Here is a 21,108-nt window from a genome sequence, read left to right as displayed (position 1 = left end):
CAGTTTTCTAAAAAGACCCAATCCCATTGCTCAGTGTGAAGGTCACAGACCTTCACACTGAGCTTTGGGGGTTTGAGTCCAGCTGGACTCATTTCCTTTTTTGTTTTTTTAAATAAAAAAATTATTTTGCTTAAAATCATAAACAGATCTTTTTATTTTAAACTGAACAAAAAAGTCTAATTCTAACTATATGAGACAATAAAGCCTAAAAAAACCCTATCTCTTTCCCTCTCTCTTTCTCTCTTTCAATCAATTTCTCCCACTCAGACACTTATACACCCACTCACACTCACTCATGCACCCACTCACTGCCCCACTAACACCCTCAGGCACTCACTCACAGACCTGCGGCCACTAAAACACTGATGTACACACTCTCATGCCCAGACAGACAATCTGACAGCCACTCTCACCCCAGATACATCCTCTCACATCTATCCTCATGCCCAAAGAGGCCACGGCCAATTCCAGCCGCGCACGACCAAAGGCCTGTGTACAGCATGGGGTTGAGTTGTTAGGAGTAGTTGGCTCAGGGTCTGGCTGCAGGCAAGGTCTTGCGGGCAACCACCCCTGGGCACAGGTGAAGGCCGTGCATGGTGCAAATTTGGGTGCATATAAGGGGTTGGACTGGCACTGTTGGCCATGCGTGGCGGTGGTTGGATTAACGTATAGTAATGAAAATTACTATACGTTGAAAAACCATAGAAATTCACTGAAAAAAACAAAGGTTACAGGGGCGTTATAGTTAGGAAATAGATTTTTTTTAAACCCATACAAATTCACTGAAAAAACGAAAGGTTAGAGGGATGTTATAGTTAGGCTCACATTTCAAGCGTACAAAACCATAAAAGTTCAGCAGTTATAGTTAGTTATCTCAAATAACTATAGCTCATGCCCTAAGGTAACTAACTATAACTCGCATCTTTATCATGCACTGCTAATTACCCCACAAATTACAGCACCCACAACATCTTTGATAACACCCTTGATAATATCAATGTAATATTTGCAGTAAAAACTTTTAGGAAAATTCTGTGCACTCTGGAGGTAGCAGTAGCCGGCCCTGGGGAAGTGGTGGTCCTCAGGGCTGTATATAGCCCAGGAGGAGGGGCCGCACCCGCCCCCCCTCCATGTTTAAAAAAAATTGTAATTGACTCCAGGGAGGTGGTGATCCCCGGGGCTGGATAGTTCATGCAGGCCCCCTCTTTAAAGTTCATTGTAGCCCTGGGGAGGTGACGGGGGGCCCCTTGCAGCCCCCCCCAACAATTTTATTTATGTAGCCCCGGGGAGTTAGTGGTCCCCGGTCCCTGGGGGGGAGGGGTTTTGTGCGGCCCCCATATATTTATTAAATGTAGCCCAGGAGAATTGGTGGTCCCTGGGGCTTTTTAAAGCCCTCGAGGGAGGGCACATGAGCTCCCCTCCTTACTTATTACAATGGGCATGCTCCCGGGACTTGGCCCACCTGGGGACAAAATTAATAAGAAGCACAGAAGACCCTGTTTAAAAAAAGAAATCTGCAAAATCCATCTCTACCACGTATTTTGAGAAATGTTTTATTTAAACACTTTTTTTCTCTGGCAGGGTCCCGGGGAACCCCTAGTCCAAGGCAAGGGGCTTAGGGTACTCGCACCCTGCCTTATTTTGATTTTTTTTTTTGCGTTTTCTTTGAGACTCCGCTGAATTCGAATGAAAGCACAATGAAGTCTAGTCTCAAGGCAACAAAGTTCTGGCTACAAAAAATAAGTATGATTGACCATTGCTGCCGTGGAAGACCCCATCAGTGAAGTTTGGTGGAGCACGTCTCCATTCCTGCTTGACATACACAAGTGAGAACAGGCTATTAATGATGACAGGATCCCATACCCAACACAAATAGGAAGACTAGTTGTGGTCTTTTTTGTGGATCTTTAGGAATGTGTTGAAATATAATAATATGCATGTTTGTCTAGCAGACAATATGCTTTAGTTTAGTAACTCATCCAGCTGCTTCAGCCGCTGGAATAAGGTGGCCAATCTTCATCTTTAGCCCTGTTGTGGGGGTCTGTTGTAAGTTTACCATAGCTTGATTCATATTTTGGTAATTGGAAGCATTCTTTAAGGTACATTTCTTTGGACAAGATAACTATAGCTCTAGCTTTGTCCAGTTGTTTTATGACAGTGTGCTGATTGTTCGCCAGATGCTGGGGGCCTGCTGTAAGTTTCTCATAGCATTATTCATATGTTAGTAATCGGAGGTATTCTTCCTGGTATCATTCTTTGTTCGATAGTTTTACGTTTCTGAATGTTGCCCAGAACTGGAAGGGCTTTTCATTTGGTCCTGGAGCAATTATTGTAAAATTACGAAGTCTTTTTCTCACAGATCTTTAAATATGGCATCTAGTGACTTCTGAAGGAATCATCTGAGAGAAACTACGACACAAATCTTAAATTTACAAGTACCATAAACGAATGCACTCTATCTTTTCTGGGACTCCTTATCATGGATTGTAAGAGTCAACTGACTACACAGCACTTCAAAGAATTACATGATAATCTCTCCTTTCGTCAATATTTGAGAATATGAGAAAATGAATATGAACAAGCAGACATATTCACTGAAAATTGAAAGCTTATACGTATACAAAAAGAAGTTAAGCAAAGCGAGGAAGAACGCAAAAACAATAGAAATGTTCTTCTGGAATCACAGTCAATACCACAAATGGACTATATTATCAGGGAAAGCACTTTCTTTTTCACAGTATTAAAAGATTTCAAACAATGTGAAAACAAGCACAGACATTGTCTATAGATGTGGCTGGTAACTGAAGTTGCTTCTTCTGCGACCAGTGAGTTTAGGCCCTCCAAAAGTAATCTCGCTACATTCACTCTTCCAATCATTCTTGAATGTATGTATCCATTCCTCTACCCACTGGCTCATTTTGCATTCCCCCACTTAACCATCAATAATAAAACACACAGAAAATCAACAAACACCTGCAAAATAAATGAAAAGAATAAAAGTACAAAAACGAAAACATGCCACGGCTGAAACATGGCATATAATTGTAATACAACAAATAAAATCATCTTGCAATAGTACTGTACATAGCATAAAAATGTTGCAACATGACTGCTGAGGTTAGAAGCAATGTATTGGCCATCTTGGAGCAGTAATACTATGATGAAATATGCATAATTCCAATGCAACTTGGCTGTTCTGTAAAGATCACATTGGGCAGCCATTTTAAAATTGTATTATGCACTGTTCTACAGATCAAAGATGGGTGACATAAAACTATGATGCAAGTGGGCAATACGTTCCAGGAGGGCCGCCAGGTCTAGAAGCAGTACAGGAAATCCGACAGACGGTAACAGAAGCGGCAGATCAGCGGCCTGGTAACACTGTCTCTGGAGCTGCCAAAATGAAAGAAGTAAACAAATTAAAAGGAAAAGGAAATAAAGCAGTGACCAGTAAAAGAAGAAATATAAAACTGAAGGACTGGCCCACCATCCCTGACAGAGAAGTGCACTCATTTTCTCGCAGGTTAGCACATGTGAGCAGGCACAAAGTAGGCACAGTACAATAGAGGCAATGATTGAAGTGGGCTGACCTACTGCACCATGCTGTATGCATCATGGGTGGGTAGAAAGTGAAAAATACTTAGACAACTGGCAGAAGAAAGGTGACCCAAAGTCCCTATATATATATATATATATATATATATATATATATATATATATAGGTATATGAAATGATGTGTATATATGTATATATTTGTATGAATATTTTATTACAAGAATTGCAAGGCCAGGCACACAACTAAATCTGTCAAACCATACTATGAGGGCCTGACAGGAATTCTCACAGTACTTATTACATATCCCCAGGGTTTGTAAAAGGGGTATCCAACATCAAAACTCTTGCCTACTACGGTAATTTGTGAGATTCTATGTAAGAAGATGTGTGTCTACAGACATCAACAAAATGTAATAACAATCCACCCTTTGATGGCTATTGGTTTTAACATATGTTTTTATATTTATCAAGTAAGGGCAATAGCCTTTGTCGCACCTTTTCATAATAAACAGATCAAATCTATGGCATTTACCAATGAACCAATCAGGCCATTAGCCTTTAAAATTGGCTTGTCACAATAAACCACCCAGGCCTACTATTGTAAGCATAAGCGAAGGCAACCAGTAAATTACAAATATGTACAAATTTACGGCCACCCTAAGTGGTATCTTGGTACTGGGGTGAAAACGAAGTATCAGAAATTCCCTTTTACCTGAAACCAATAGTCAAAACCATACAGGTTCCTAGCTAGGTGGAAAGAGCCATGTTGCCAAGGCCTCTCTAAATGTATATTGCTTTGTCTCTTGCTGAACATTCAAAAGCAAAGTATTCCATTTAAACAAAGCTAACACAAATAATGCTCAACCACGCAGCAATTTCGCTGAAACCTGGGGACTAAGAGAAGAAATGTTTCTGCACCAGCTAAGAAACCAGCACCTGAGAGAAGTTCAGGTTCTTAAGCAAATGAGTTAAAATGCACTTGCGTGTCTGTTTATAAAAAATACAAAATATTATGAGATCCAGGAAATTGTGGAGGGAGACCAAATCGCATGTATAGGGACTAAGAGGAGTTATGTGAGAGGAACCATTAGGGGCAGACAAAAGACAATATGTCAGGTTCCATTTGAAGCAAGTTAGCAGAAAACTATTTTTACTGTGGGTCACAAATGTCAGGTATGGGCCAGTAAACTGAAGGTTTTTTTTTTATAAAATCCAAGCTATTACTGACGGTTTACTTAGTTCAACTGATTCTCTAAGAACACATCTATGCAATGAAAAACCTTGTTTAGTCCGCTCCATATCTGCTTTGGCAATTGAGGCTGGAGTAACAAAAAGGACAGAGCGCTCAAATGCATGAAAGGAGGACTTGATGTAATTAAACAAGGGGATTTTGGTAACAAAGTCCAGGCTCAAACAATCATTCATTATTGAACCCTTGAGTCCAGTCTTTCGTTTAAAGAGAGAGCTAATGTAAACATGATGTAGACAAGTAATGTCAGAAATATATCCCTGTGTTACTTGCCACAAGAACCATAAAAAAGCAGAGCTCTGTCTCAAAGATAAAATATGTCCGAACAACTTCAATTTGCAGTGCGGAGTTCATCGCATAACCTCATATGTCACAACCATATGTGGCCAAAGAGACACGTTTTGTCTGACAGATTTGGAGCATATCCTCAACCGGTTTGTTGCCCATCCTGGATGCAAATTCAACAAGCATTTGAAATGCAATAGGTCTCGCAATTTCTCGAGTTAGAGCTATTAGCATTGTAAATCTCTAACTGGACTTTTCTTGCCACATAAATTGAAAATGAAAAGTAAAACAGTTGACATAAGCGAACTGATTCAAAGTGCCATGGCTGCCATGCGCATGAGCGTAAAGAAGAGACACAAAAAGATAGAGAAGTTCACCCGCAGTCAAACATATCGCCAACCATGCAAATATCCATGTAACAAGGACAGTATCCAAGGCGGTAATAAAACCGCTCCAAGAAGGGACAAACATAAAGCATTTTCCAATGATGATAAAAGATGTTTGAAAGGCAAGCTCACGAATGAGTGAAAGTAATGGGTGTGCAGTGGGCGTGGTTCAAAGCCCACAATACTTACAACAGGTCAAAACATTGCACGCTCCACCTAATTACTGCAGCCTAAATATTTATGCTATTCCAGTAAATACAAAGGAGGGCCAATAAAAAGTTATCTGAAGCAGGTACTGCAATAAACAGATCCAGACATTTAATACTGCAGTGCAAAGGTCAAATCACATATAATGGTCAGAGTTGAGGTGAGATGAAGGTTATTATTCTTGAACTTCACTGCTCACACTATGGGCCTCTGCAAGGAAATTGTACTTTAGTCCTGCCGAAATATCCTTGTTTACAACTTATGCACCCGAACAAAAACAGCAGGGCATAAACCACACATGCATTTGCACACAGTGTAAAATGCCTTCATTACCATTATTAGTGAGGCACTATGACCCATACTCAAACTTCTCCTTTTGTAAGTCATTGCCCGTCCTCACTCTCATCACTGGCAAAAAACATCATAACACACTCTGCACACATACATATCTATGTATGTATACACACACATATTCACAATACATGTGTATACAATGTCTGTCTGTTTCATTACACCGAAAACAGTGATTTCAAACCCATATTGCATGTGGATGATGTCATATCCAGGAATTATTTTCCATACTTTGCAGATAAATCATCATTGATTTGCAAAATGCATTTCAACCAATTTGAAGCCCAATCTATGAGCAATATCCTTCCCTCAAGCTAATTAGACTGCAAGCATCATATCCATTTAAATTGCAGTCTCAAATGTAATCAGCATCACCTTCATTAATGGTAAACAGAACTTGAACACATTTAATTGCACTCAGGGTTCACAGACAAGGAGGCCAAACGGTTCTAAGTGGGAATTCTTCACCTCGGGAAACACCAGGCGAACAAATCCTCAGCCCGTAAGAAAGGTGCAATTCAAGGCTCATGGAAAGACCTGTCTGCTTTTAACTACTCAACCCTAATTTCAACTCTCATCCAAGCTTATCAGAACTTTTCATAAACCTGTCACCATCAGTTCTGCTTACACCATATGCTTCACTGACGAAAAAAAGAATTGTGTTGATTTTTGGAACAAATTAATTATACATTAAAAAAGGGATATTTTCCGGTTTTAAAAGTAATTTCACATTCATGAAAGCCTGGATGGAAGGGTATTATGATGATTGTAAGGGCCAGCTTTATTTGCTGCTTTGACACGAGAATTGTGTGTACCTTAAATATGGACGTTGCTTCGCCAGTTCTGCGTTTCAAATATGAATGTGCTCCTCGTGTGTACAACTTCAGCTATCGCATGGATGTGGCTGCTATAATCAGTGTAGTTTGGGCTAACACAAAAATTGGGCCATAAATTGCGATGCAGACAGATAAGATGCTGAAGGTCTCAGAAACAAAGAGCCCTGCAGCTACCAGAGCAAGCATTAGGCAACTTCAGCACACAGGAGCTGGAGAGGCGCTGTTCACAGATGCAGAATAATGACCGGTTTAGCTGTACATGACAAAGCAGCATCTCTGTTTCTGTCTGAATTCGTATGTTTTTTCTGCAGCTTTTGCGAGACCCGGGACGCAGAGCCGTTTGAAAGTTGCTGCTATGTGAGAGCCCAGCATTCAGTAAGCAGATAAGATAATGCTATCACCTTTCCGTGATAACGTGCAAGGAAAGGGTGTTGTGTCAAATGAGGACATGAGCCTGCAGTCAGAGGCAGAGCACTGTTTTAATGAAGGGAAAGATGGGGTTGTGCGCAGTTGTCTCCCAATGCGCAGAAATCAGTCCTGCAAAAATCTTGATGTTTTCGTCTGTTTACATTGGGCTCCGAGACTCCCTGGACGGCCAGGATGGTGCAAGAACTCACCTCATATGGCAGTGTGCGCCACGCTTCGTAAATAATGCTGTATAGCAAATAATTAGAGGCATCTGGCGCCAAAGGATTAACAGGCAGGAACGGAAATAGCATTGCAAGATGCCTTTTAGCAGAGCTGGTCAGTGAATAGGGCCAAAAGGTAACAAACCGGGCTCGGCTTTCACAGAGCAGGGCGAGTTACAGTAAAACCAAGGTGGATAGTGTGCGAAGCGCTCGACTTCTGCCCAGCGAGATCGCGCTGCGAAAATAGAGAAAAAGTAGTCCACAAACCTAGCGAGCCTCGCATGTTTTCTGTACTTGGTTGCTGCGCTCGAGGAGAGCTAACCACAGGAAAAGGCATGAGGTATGCCTGCCTTCCACTAAACAAAAGAAGCAGATTCTAACAGGCAAGCCAACTTGCCAATGAAAGACACTGAAGTGACGTCGACAGGGCTCCGAGCCCTTTTCTAATCCCTAAAGCATCTCCCTAGCGATACGCATGCGCGAGCGCAATGCGACGCAGGCTCGACTCTAAAAACAGATGGAGCGGCTTTAGAAAGATTTTTGGCGGGTGTTGATTTTACTTGAATAGAATACAGTGTCAGCTCTTAATTTTCCGCTTATAAACAAAGTTGGCTTTTATCCACTCAAGCTTAATGAGGGGATCACAGTCTTGGTGCCAGCGATGTTCAATATTGTAAAGATTGTTAGAGAACCAGCTGCAAGTAGGGAGAGCGGTGATAGCTGAAACTCACGCAATGGGTTTCTCATTATGTATTACACTTCACCTACATAATGGCTGACACCTTCTCTGTCAGGTAGTCAAAGGGGTAGAAGGAGACACAACCCCCCCCCCTCCTGAAAAATTAGACCTGACCTATGTAGAGCACAAAGCAGGGAAGAAACGTTCAACACAATGCACAGAAACATTTCTCCACTTCCAAAACTCTACTGCAGGCTGAGAAAAAACAGCAGTCTTAGGCCCATACTTGTACTTTATTAGCGCCGCATTTGCGTTGTTTTTTTGATGCAAAATCGGCGCAAACTTGTTTGCACTGCTTTTGCGTCACAAAATGACGCAAATGCAGTGCTAAAAAGTATAAATATGGGCCTTAGTCCCCTTAGTAAAGCAACAAGAAAAAGTAACTGCCTGGTGGTCTGACCAAGATACTGGAAAAGGGGAACAGGGTTGGCAGTGTGAAGAACTGGATCAGTTAATACCAAGAGCATGGCGTTTTAGAATGTGTAGAGAAAGGAACACTCATGGCCAGATCAAAAAGCAAGAGCAGATCAATTAATATAGAAGACAAAACTGACTATGGTACATCGAAATAGACATTAAGGCCCTCATTACAACCCTGGCGGCCGGTGTTAAAGCGGCGGTAACAAAAATGGAATCATGACCACGGCAGAAACCGTCAACACATACAGCCACTTTAACACTCCGACTGCCATGGCGGTAGCAACAAATACCGCAGCAGTAACCGCCAACAGCCAGGCAGAAAACAATGTACCGCCCACAGAATTACAACCCACCCAGCCACCAGCTTTTCCGGGGCGGTATCAACGCCATCAAAAGCACGGCGGAAACAGTACTCTGAAGGGAAACCACTCACTTCTCGACACTCAAGGAAGAACCAGGATGCCATGGAGCCCGAGCTTCAGGTTTTCCCCATGCTGGTGTATCTTCTCATACACCAGGAGCATGAACGCCGGAGACGACGACCACGGTGAGTACTGCACCTAGCACACAAGAGAGGGGGGGGGGAAAGAGAGTGACACCCACACGCAACACCCCCACCCTCACTCACAACACCATACACACAAACACATGCTACAACATTACATATACACCCCGTAACCCCCAGGAATAACGCAAGGACAAAAGGAATTGAGTCAAATGAGTGTAATATTAGTAATACTTAGAAATACGTTCATAAAGCAAAAACAGTATGTACAATACATACAATATATACAAAATGCGAGACAAAGCCCACTCAAAAATTGTCCGTGGCCCACTGGGCCAAAACACATAGGCCAAGCCCACACTTGACTCCTGCCTCAATACCGAGAGAACACTGTAGGGGCATCAGGTCGAAAACACACAGGAACCTCAGGGGGACGGGAATGGGGGGGCACCTCAGCCGAAAGATGGTACAATGCCACTGCTCCGTGAGGGGGCTCCATGCCCACTGCTTTGTCCTGGGGAGTGCAAGGCCAAAGTCTCTTGAGTTGGTGGTTTGCCCACTGCTTGGTCCTGGGGAGTGCAAGGCCACAGTCTCTCAAGTGGGTGGTTTGCCCACTGCTTGGTCCTGGGGAGTGCAGAGCCACAGTCTCTCTGGTGGATGCCTTCTTCCACTGGTTCTGGAGGGGGCCTTGTGCCCAGTGTGCTTCATCCTGGCAAGGAGGGGGTGAGTGGATGCCTTCTTCTGCTGGTTCTGGAGGGGATGCCTTCTTCCGCTGGTTCTGGAGGGGGCCTTGTGCCCAGTGTGCTTCATCCTGACAAGGAGGGGGTGAGTGGATGGCTTCTTCCGCTGGTTCTGGAGGGGGCCTTGTGCCCAGTGTACTTCATCCTGGCAAGGAGGGGGTGAGCGGATGCCTTCTTCCACTGGTTCCAAAGGGGGCCTTGTGCTAAGTGTGCTTCATCCTGGCAAGGAGGGGGTGAGCGGATGCCTTCTTTCACTGGTTCTGGAGGGGGCCTTGTGCCCAGTGTGCTTCATCCTGGCAAGGAGGGGGTGAGTGGATGCCTTGTTCCACTGGTTTTGGAGGGGGCTTTGCGCCCTGTGACGCAGATGTTTTGGAGTGCAAGGTCACAGTCTCTCTCCTGGGTGTCACAACAACAGCTTTTGCAGGGGCCAGGACGCACTGCAGCCCATGTAGTCACCACTACACACTGCTCTCCGGCGGTGACGGCTGCTCAGTGAATCACAGTTGCGCTGCAGGTGGTGGTGCTGGCAGTGGTGGTGGTAGCCTCCAGGCCTTCACCTGCAGCCTCGGACAGCTGCCCACTGGGGCTGCTGCTGCTGGCAGTGGTGCTGCTTGTGGTGGGGCAGGTGGCGGTGCTGGCCGAGGTGCAGGTGGAGGTGTTGGTGGTTGTGGTGGTAGCCTCCAGGCCTTCACCTGCAGCCTCGGACGGCTGCCCACTGGGGCTGCTGCTGCTGGCAGTGATGCTGCTTGTGGCGGGGCAGGTGGCGGTGGTGGCGGTTGTGGTGGTAGCCTCCAGGCCTTCACCTGCAGGCTCAGACGGCTGAAGTGCCATGGCTGGTGTTCGTGCCCCTTCCTGCCCTTGGCAGATGGTGGTGCCTCTTTGCTTCTGCCAGCTGGAGTCTTTGACTTGGCCTTGCTGGCTGGTAGTGCCTTCTTCCCCTTGCTGGCTGCTATCCCCTTCTTGCCCTTGCCAGGTGGCGGAACAATCTTGGGCTTGGCAGGTGTTGGTGGCACACTGGCTGGGCTGACGGGTGCCTCCTTGGAGCCTCTCACAGCTGCAGAAACCACAGCAGACGTGGACTGGGTGGCCGAGGTGCTGGGCTGGGTTCTGGACACCCTGGCCTGAGGTGAAGGATGGGGGGCAGGGGGTTGTTGGGAATAGGTCAAGGGTGGCAAGGAAAAGCTTCTTAGGGACACTGGGGCGGGAAGAGGGTGAAGGTTTGGGAGTGGAGGAAGAGGGAGTGGTTGTAGGAGGTGTCAGTCTGCTATGTTTGGGTGCAGGTGAATGAGCTGGATGCTGTTGTGAGGTGGATGGCTGTTGGGTGGGTGTGTGCTTGCGTTGTGTACTTTGGTAGGGGGGTCACAGACACAGTGGGAGGGGACTCAGGGGACGTGTGCATGGATGTGGGGGTGGTGACTGCCAGTGAGGGGCGTGTAGTGATAGGCGTGCTGCTGATGGAGGTAGTGGATGAGGATGTTGTGCATGCAGGTGTGAGTGGAGATGCTACTGGGAGGGTGGTGGACGAGGAGGAGGAGGGGGGCACAGTGGAGGCAGTGGATGTTGGTGTGGTTGCATGGGGATGGTGCTTGTTTGAGGGCCTGTGAGATGAAGTGCGGTGCTTGTGTTTGCCTGAGCCACTTATGTGTGTTGATTTGGGTGATTGCTGGTCTGTAGGCATGCTTGGGATAGGTTGGGGTTGAGGGGATTGGGACTGGATAGAGGAAGTTGGAGGGGGAAGGCTGGAGACAGGGACAATGGCGGCCATCAGTGCGGAGGCCGGGGCCTGGAATGCTCTCTGTTGGGCAGCCACACCAGAGTGAATGCCATCCAGGTATGGATTTGTTTGTTGCAAATGCCTTTCGACAACCTGGATGGCATTCACTATGGCTGACTGCCTAACAGTGAGAGATCTCAGGAGGTCAATAGCCTCCTCACTGAGGGCAGCAGGGCTGACTGGGGCAGGGCCTGAGGTGCCTGGGGCGAAGGAGATGCCCACCCTCCTGGGTGAGCGGGCACGGGAAACACACTGAGGGGCTGCTGGGAGGGCGGTGCTGGTACGGGTGTGGCGGCTGTACCTGTTGTTGGGGTGGGCACAGAGTTGTCTGCCACCACCAGGGAGCTTCCATCGGAGGAGGAGTCGCTGTCGGTAGTGTCCCCTCCTGTCTCCGTTGTAGTGCCCCCCCTCGCCCTCCGTCCCACTGGTGCCCTCACAGTTGGTGGATTCGGCCTCCAGGCCCATGTGGGAAGCAGCTCCCTCCGTCGCCGGTGCCTCTGCTGCTCCGCCAGATGATGCTAATGCACACAAGGACAGGGTAACAAAACAAAAAGGGGGAGGCGAGACAGAGGATACACTTGGGATATAGTGGTAAAGATTTGACTTACCAGAATCCAGCCCTCCTGCTACTCCTGCCAGGCCCTCAGGATGCATGATCGCCAAGACTTGCTCCTCCGATGTTGTTAGTTGTGGGGAAGGAGGTGGGGGACAACCGCCAGTCCTCTGTACAGCTACCTGGTGTCTTGCAACCACGGAAAGCACCTTCCCCCGTAGGTCGTTCCACCTCTTCCTGATGTCATCCCTTGTTCTGGGGTGCTGTCCCACGGCGTTGACCCTGTCCACGACTCTCTGCCATAGCTCCTTCTTCCTAGCAATAGACGTCTGCTGCACCTGTCATCCGAATAGCTGTGGCTCTACCCGGATGATTTCCTCTATCATGACCCTTAGCTCCTCCTCAGAGAACCTGGGGTGTCTTTTGGGTGCCATGGGTGTAGTGAGAGTGGTATGTGTGAGTGTGTGTGTGGTGATGTGTTGGGGTGTGTGCTGTGAGGTGCGTGGATGGTGTATGGGTGATGGTGTTCTGTGGCTCAGATTCAGTGGGTGCTGCTGGCTTGTCTCTCTCTCAGTTGTCAAATTCTTTGGGTCGTAAAGGGTTATGGGTAATGTGTGTGTGTGTTTTATAGTGTTGTGGGTGTGTGGGTGTGGTGTGTTTATGTGTGTCAGATGTGCGTAGTTTGAATTGTCCAATGTTGTGCTGTTTTGTTAGTGTGTGTGTATTATGAGCGCAGTGGTGTGTACCGCCAATGGTTTTCCATGTTTGAATGTCTGCCGCAGTGATTCATGGGTCATGATGCTGTGGGCGTATTTCTGTTGGCGTAACGGTGTCGGGTTTTTTACCACCAGTTTATCACTGACCTTTGGGCTGGCGGACTTGTGTGGGTGTTTGTATAGTGGCGGATTTCTCTCTGTGGGTCATAATACCCGTAGCGGTATACCACCGAAGTCACGGTATGTTGGCGGCCATCAGCATAGCGGTAGGCAGCATTTACCGCCAATGTTGTAATGAGGGCCTACATTCTCCCAAGACAATGCTCTTGTGTGTATCAGAGATCAAATTTGAAAGAGCCAAAGGAAAGCAATCATACCACTCAAGACACTTAGTAAATTGGGCCCACAGTAACTAAATTCAATTTTATAATTAAGGCATAATGGACTAGCTATTTTTTACTGCAGAGCGAGCATTAATTAAAAATCCAGACATAAAACTCCCATGGGACATGAGAAAGAAATAAGAAAGAACGCCAGCAGTTTCTCAACTAAAATGTTACATAATTTTAGAACCTCCAAAGTACCCGTAGCTAACTGATGGTGAGGAGAGAAATGATGCAATAGAAATTCAATGCTGTAAAGGAGGGATCCAAGGGCCAGATGTACGAAGCATTTTTCAAGTCGCAAAGGGGCCTTTGCGACTTGAAAAATGCTTTTTGGGATGTACAAAGCCCAAACTGCGATTCGGTAACATGTTACCGAATCACAGTTTGGGTTTTGCGATTCGGTATTAGGATGGGGCATGTCAAAGGCGTCCCTTCCTAATACCGAATGCAAATGGTATGTATGATTGTTTTGTGATCGCAAATGCGGTCGCAAAACAATCACAGTTAGCACCAGTTTCAAACTGGTGCTAACCCATTCGCAAATGGGAAGGGGTCCCCATGGGACCCCTTCCCCTTTGTGAATGGCAGCAGAAATATTTTTTCAGAGCAGACAGTGGTCCTACAGACCACTGCCTGCTCTGAAAAAAATAAAAAGAAAACTTTTCATTTTTGATTTTGAAATGCATCTTGGTTTCCTTTAAGGAAAACAGGCTGCATTAAAAAAAAAACGGCTTTATTTAAAAGCAGTCACAGACATGGTGGTCTGCTGTCTCCAGCAGACCACGAGCCCTATGAGGGTGGCCATTCCCAATGGGGTCGCAAATTGCGACCTACCTCTTGAATATTCATGAGGTAGGTCATTTGCGACCCCATTGGGAATCGCACACAGTGTAAAGTGCTCAACACGCGCACCAATAACAATTATAGCACATGCCAGGTGCTTTAACAGCAGGGCCAGCATTTGTAACTGAGTAATCCTATGTTGGCCCCTGGGAGATCACTGGGGGCACACAGAAACAAGGTACCAGCAGCAGGGCAGCACATGAGCGCCCTTGGGGTGATGTGGCTGTCCCTCGTGTGACTCAGTAGGCCACAGATCAGCACAACAAGCAGGTCAGTCCTAATAGTGGGTCCTCCCAGTAGCATAACAGTTCCTTCTGGCAGTGTGCAGCACCAGCAGCATCTGGGTACAACCCCTGTACTTATACTCAAAATGTAATTTGATCTAGGGGGCACTTAAAAATATCTTTAGAAGTGCACAACACTCCCTTTCAACCCCAGCCCTGGCTCCAGACATCAGTAGGGGGTAAACGAGCCCTATGTGTGAGGACAGGACCCAGCTTATACAAATGCAAGAGCACCCCCCTCCCTCTCTCCTAGCCCAGGAAGGTCATTCAGTATGCAGGTGTAATTCTGTTACATCTCCACTCTCCCTGTGTGATGGTTGTCTGGCAAGTATGCCCAAAGCTCAGCTGTCACTCTACTATAGACGAAGATTTGAGTCAGGCTGCACAGCACAAGAGTCATAAGCACAGTGAAAAGCCCCACTTTCTAAAAGTGGCATTTCCACAATAGCAATAAAAATCCATCTACACCAATAATCAGAATTTCTCACTGCCATTCCATACCAAACAACCCCACTCTACTCCTCACAGATCGGAAATTACCAATCAGACATTTATAAGGCAATTCCCAATGTAAACATATGAGAGGAGCAGCACTCACAGCAGTGAAAAATGAAACAGGTGGTTTGTCACTACTAGGATAAAAATATATGTCTTACCTTTTACATACACAGCACCCTGCCCATAGGGCTATCTAGGGCCTCCCTTAGGGGTGACTAAGGTGTAGTAACAGGGAGTTCAGGCCTTGGCAATTAGTTTGACTTGCCAAGTCAGTTTGGCAGTAAAATGCGCACACGGGCACTGCAGTAGCAGGCCTGAGACAAGTCTGAAAGACTACTTTTATGGGCGGCGCAATCAGCCCACTAGTAGCAGTTAATTTACAGGCCCTGGGTATATGGTATACCACTTTACAAGGGACTTACAGATAAATTAAATAAGCTGAACAGGTGTTGAGGGAACGCTCCCTCAAAGCCTTTGGGTGCATGACCCCGCACTCTGAGCACGACTTCGGGTCGTGGTCACGCTCCAGGCACCACAAACAGACCTGATGCGGATCCACCACCGACATGATGCGGTGACAGTCCTCGCAAGGTTTGAAGCCGGTCTTCGGGGACATCTTGACACACCAAAACTTCATCAAAAATCCAACAAAGAGGTTGAAGCAGTCAAAAAATGACTAGGGTTGCACTCTCCAGATCAGCACTTGGCACAGAAAAAAAAGAACGGACGTCACTGCGCTAAGGCAGTGTCTATGTACTACTCCAGATGTCATCACGGTGACTATGACGCCAACGACTCCTGTGGAGTCGACCGATGCCACCTAACGACACGCAAGGGTATTGCTCCAAGAAAAATCTCCAGATCCAGTCTGACACCTGGGGGAAATTCTAAGGTAAGGAATCTGCAACTAGAAGTCTCTATCAGATTAGCAGTGGTAAAGTGTCCAGAGTCCTAAAGCCACCGAAAAGAGAGTCAGAAAAATAGGAGGAGGAAGGCAAAAAGTTTATTTGAGGATAACCCGACAGAAAGGGCCATTTCCACCAGCTCCCTTGAGCCAACAAGCTCACCTGGGATGGACCTGTTTGCCTGTGGAGTGGTACGGTGGCCTGTGAGGCCGTGGTGTGGTAATGTCACTGGAGGAGCATAGAACATGATGACATCTGTGGAATGTCTGAAGTAGGTGTGTTCTATGTTTCCATTTAGCAGCTGCTTTCTGTGCCCTTTTATGTACCAGATGAACGAGTTACTTACCTTCGGTAACGACTTTTCTGGTGGATACATTAGCTACCTGTGGATTCCTCACCTAATGAATACTCCCATGGCGCCAGCATTCGACGGAAATCTTCTTACTAGTCTCTGCACGTCGACGAGGACGTCACTCTAGCCCACGCGACGCCGTCTGACGTCATACAGGCAATAAGAGGTCCTCGCCGACGTGCCGATGACAGTACCAACATTTTTTACGTGCATGAGAAATAATAATAACCCAATGTAATGAAAGAGCAAAGCAACATCTCTTAATATTGTAAATCACACAACATTGCAATAAAATAGCTGTAGATTTAATATAACCTTCTTTTTTTTTATTTTATTTTTTAAAACAAACAAATATATTTATACATACGAATCATATATATACACAATATATATAGATTTATATATAAATATACACATATATACAAATATCCTATATGCAAAATGTATTGCAACTTTGAAGACCAAAAGGAGCACACTCAAGGATTGCTTGGAGAGACCAAAAAGGCAACGGGGAGGCGGGTGGGACCGTGAGGAATCCACAGGTAGCTAATGTATCCACCAGAAAAGTCGTTACCGAAGGTAAGTAACTCGTTCTTCTGATGGATACAACTACCTGTGGATTCCTCACCTAATGAATAGAGTCCCAAAGCAGTACCACGCCCGGCGGTGGGTGCCTAGATGGTCAAACCAAGAAATCCTGCAGCACTGACCGTGCAAAATGACCGTCCCTTCTGACCTCAGAGTCCAAACAGTAATGTTTCACAAAAGTGTGAAGGGACGACCAAGTTGCGGCCCTGCAGATGTCGACCACAGGAACACCCCTGGCCAAGGCCGAAGAGGCCGACTTAGCTCTGGTGGAGTGAGCTCTAATGCCCTCAGGCGGATCCTTCTTTGCCAAAGAGTAACAGATTTTAATGCAAAGAACAACCCACCTGGAGAGTGTTCTCTTGTGGACTGCCTTTCCTCTCCTCTTGCCCACGTATCCGACAAACAGCTGATCCTCCAGCCTGATATCCTTCATTCTGTCGATATAGAAGCTCAACGCCCTTTTTGGGTCCAGGCGATGTAGTCTTTCTTCCTCCTTTGAAGGATGAGGCGGAGGATAAAACGTGGACAAAGTGATTGTCTGAGCCAAATGGAAGGGTGAAACAACCTTCGGAAGGAAAGCAGCCTTGGTCCTCAACACCACCTTATCCCCATAAAACGTTATATAAGGGGGTTTAACCGATAAGGCCTGCAACTCACTCACTCTCCTTGCAGATGTTATAGCTACCAGGAATACCGTTTTAATAACCAAATACCTTAAGGGGCAAGAATGCACAGGCTCAAAAGGGGACCCCATAAGGAAAGTCAGGACCAAGGACAAATCCCATTGAGGCATAACGAATGGTTTTGGAGGATATTGATTCAGAAGACCTTTCAAGAATCTGAGAACAATAGGGGATTTAAATAACGATGGTTGGTCTGGAAGACAAATAAAGGCTGACAAGGCCGACAAATAACCCTTAATGGTAGCCACTGCACAACCTTTCTGCGCTAGAGACAGTGCAAAAGACAAAACATGTGACAGATGAGCATGTAAGGGATCAATCTGTCTCTCTCCACACCACATAACAAATTTAGACCACCTATTAGCGTAGATAGATTTAGTGGAGTGTCGCCTGGCCGCTAAGATAACATCCACTACATCAGGCGGGAGAGAGAAGGAACTCAGGTTGCCCCGTTCAATCTCCAAGCATGTAGGTGCAGACTCTGGAGGTTGGGGTGTAAAACCTGCCCCTGCGACTGCGAGAGGAGGTCTGCCCTGAGAGGGAGACGGAGCGGAGGGCACAGTGAGAGTTGGAGAAGGTCGGAGTACCATACCCTCCTTGGCCAATCCGGAGCTATTAAGATGACTTGGGCCCGGTCTTGGCGAATTTTCCTCAACACTTGAGAAATCAAGGGTATGGGGGGAAACGCGTAAAGCAACTGGTCGCACCAGGTTATCTGAAACGCGTCCCCCAACGCTCCCTGCATCGGATACTGGAGGCTGCAGAATAACGGGCAATGCGCGTTCTCCCGAGTGGCAAACAGATCTATCCGAGGAAACCCCCACATCTGGAAGATTAAACAGACTTGATCTGGATGGAGACGCCACTCGTGGTCTGCCGAGAACTGGCGACTGAGACTGTCCGCACGTACATTCAAGACCCCGGCCAGATGATTTGCCACCAAGCAAATCTGATGGTCCTTTGCCCAGGACCATAGCCGAAGAGCTTCTCTGCAGAGAAGGTACGACCCTACTCCTCCCTGTTTGTTTATGTACCACATCGTGGTAGTATTGTCCGTCAGGACCTGTACCGACTGACCACGAAGGGATGGGAGGAAGGCCTTGAGAGCCAGACGTACAGCCCGTAACTCCAACAGATTGATATGAAACACCTGTTCCTCTGGAGACCAAAGCCCTTTGATCTCCAGATCCCCCAGATGAGCTCCCCATCCTAGGGTGGAAGCATCCGTTATGACCGTGGCCACTGGTGGCGACTGCGCGAACGGCTTCCCCTGTGAAAGATTGTTGCCCGCAATCCACCACTTCAATTCCACAGCAGCATCTCTGGAGATCTTGACAGTACCTTCTAAATCTCCCTTGTGTTGAGACCACTGCCTTCGGAGGCACCACTGAAGAGCCCTCATGTGCCAGCGAGCATGCGTGACCAACAGAATGCAGGAGGCGAACAGACCGAGCAGACGAAGGACCTTGAGGACTGGAACTACCGCTCCATTTCGAAACATTGGAACCAATTCCTGAATATCTTGAATCCGCTGAGGCGGAGGAAAGGCTCGACTCAATGTTGTATCCAGTACTGCCCCTATGAACAGGAGGCGCTGAGAGGGCTCCAGGTGAGATTTGGGCACGTTCACCGAAAAGCCCAGGTCGAACAACAACTGGGTTGTTGACTGCAGATGATGTGACACAAGCTCCGGGGACTTGGCTTTGATCAACCAGTCGTCCAAGTAAGGGAATACTGCTATCCCCTTCCTTCTGAGCTCCGCCGCAACCACTGACATCACCTTTGTGAAGACTCGAGGTGCTGAAGTAAGACCAAACGGGAGGACCGCAAACTGATAGTGCTGCGACCCTACCACAAACCGGAGATACTTCCTGTGCGACTTGAGTATCGGGATATGAAAGTAAGCATCCTGCAAGTCGACAGACACCATCCAATCTTCCTTGTTCAACGCCAAAAGCACCTGTGCTAGGGTCAGCATCTTGAACTTTTCCTGTTTGAGGAACCAATTCAAGATCCTCAGATCCAGGATTGGTCTCAACTGACCATCCTTTTTGGGAATCAGGAAGTATCTTGAGTAACAACCTCGACCCTTTTCCTGCTCTGGGACCAACTCTACCGTGCCCTTTGAAAGGAGGACTTGAACCTCCTGTTCTAGCAACAGGAGGTGTTCTTCTGAACAATAAGATGGGCGGGGCGGGATGAGGGGCGGGAACTCCCGAAAGGGAAGGGCGTAGCCTTTCCCCACAATGCCGAGAACCCAAGTGTCCGTTGTGATAGACTTCCACTTGGGGAGAAAATGCTGTAATCTTCCCCCTACAGGAGAGGAGTGAGTGGGAAACGGTGGAAGCCTAAGGCTGCTTCCCCTGCTGCACCCCTCCAGAGGACGAGGAAGAGGCAGAGTGCTGTTGAGAGGCTCCTCTGGTACGGGCCCCACCCCTCCCCCTCCCTCTAAATGACCTATAGGGGAGGAAAGAGGCGGGTTGCTGGAACCTCCCCCGAAAGGAAGAGGAAGAAGAGCCACGCCCAAATCCCCGAAACCTCCTGAAAAATCTAGAAGAGGCAGAGGAAGAAGGAGCTTGCAGTCCTAACGATTTGGCTGTGGCTCTGCTCTCCTTAAATCGTTCCAAGGCCGAATCTGCCTTGGCTCCAAACAGTCTGTCCCCATCAAACGGGAGGTCCAGCAGGGTCGACTGCATATCCGCAGAAAACCCCGAGTTTCGGAGCCAGGCCTGTCTTCTTGCCACCACAGCCGTGCCCATCGCCCTGGCCACCGAGTCGGTCGTGTCCAGCCCAGACTGGATAATCTGGGTCGCGGCAGCCTGGGCGTCCGAGACCACATCCAAGAGACCCTGGGGGAGCTCCGTAAATGAAGACGAAATATCATCCATCAGAGCACGGATGTACCTCCCCAGAATGCACGTTGCGTTGGTGGCCTTCAACGCCAAACTGCATGACGAAAATATTTTCTTGGACTGCGCATCCAGTTTCTTGGAGTCTCTGTCTCCAGGCACCGTCGGGAAGGAACCAGGCGCTGACTTTGAGGAACAGGAGGCTTGCACCACCAAGCTCTCCGGCGTAGGGTGTCTAGAGAGAAAGCCAGGGTCAGATGGTGCAGCTCGATACCTCCTGGCCACAGCCCTATGAACGGCCGAGGAAGACACCGGCTTCTTCCACACCTCCAACACCGGATCCAGCAAAGCCTCATTAAATGGCAAGAGAGGCTCAGCTGCAGCAGAGGCCGGATGCAATACCTCTGTCAGCAAATTCTGCTTCGCCTCTGCCACCGGCAAAGGCAAGTCCAAAAAGCTTGCTGCCTTCCTCACCACAGCATGAAAGGAAGCAGCCTCCTCCGTATATTCCCCTGGAGATGAAAGGTCCCACTCAGGGGAAGTGTCCAGCCCACTGGCTGTATCCAGACCATGTAGTCCGTCTCCAGAGTCCTCAATCTCTCCCTCCTCTAAGACTCGCTGGTACTCCTGCTCTTCTAACAGACGGAGAGCACGCCTCCTCGAATGAAGTCTCTCCTCGATACGCGGAGTCGACATGGCCTCCGCCGACGTCGAAGAACGGCGCCGATCTCCAGAAGCATCTGACGCCGCGTCTGGCGCCACAGGCAGCTTCGG

The sequence above is a fragment of the Pleurodeles waltl genome, chromosome 2_2 (genome assembly GCF_031143425.1).
Source record: "Pleurodeles waltl isolate 20211129_DDA chromosome 2_2, aPleWal1.hap1.20221129, whole genome shotgun sequence".
Lineage (NCBI taxonomy): Eukaryota > Metazoa > Chordata > Amphibia > Caudata > Salamandridae > Pleurodeles > Pleurodeles waltl.
The sequence above is the reverse complement of the archived record's forward strand: the minus strand, read 5'-3'. Positions refer to the sequence as shown.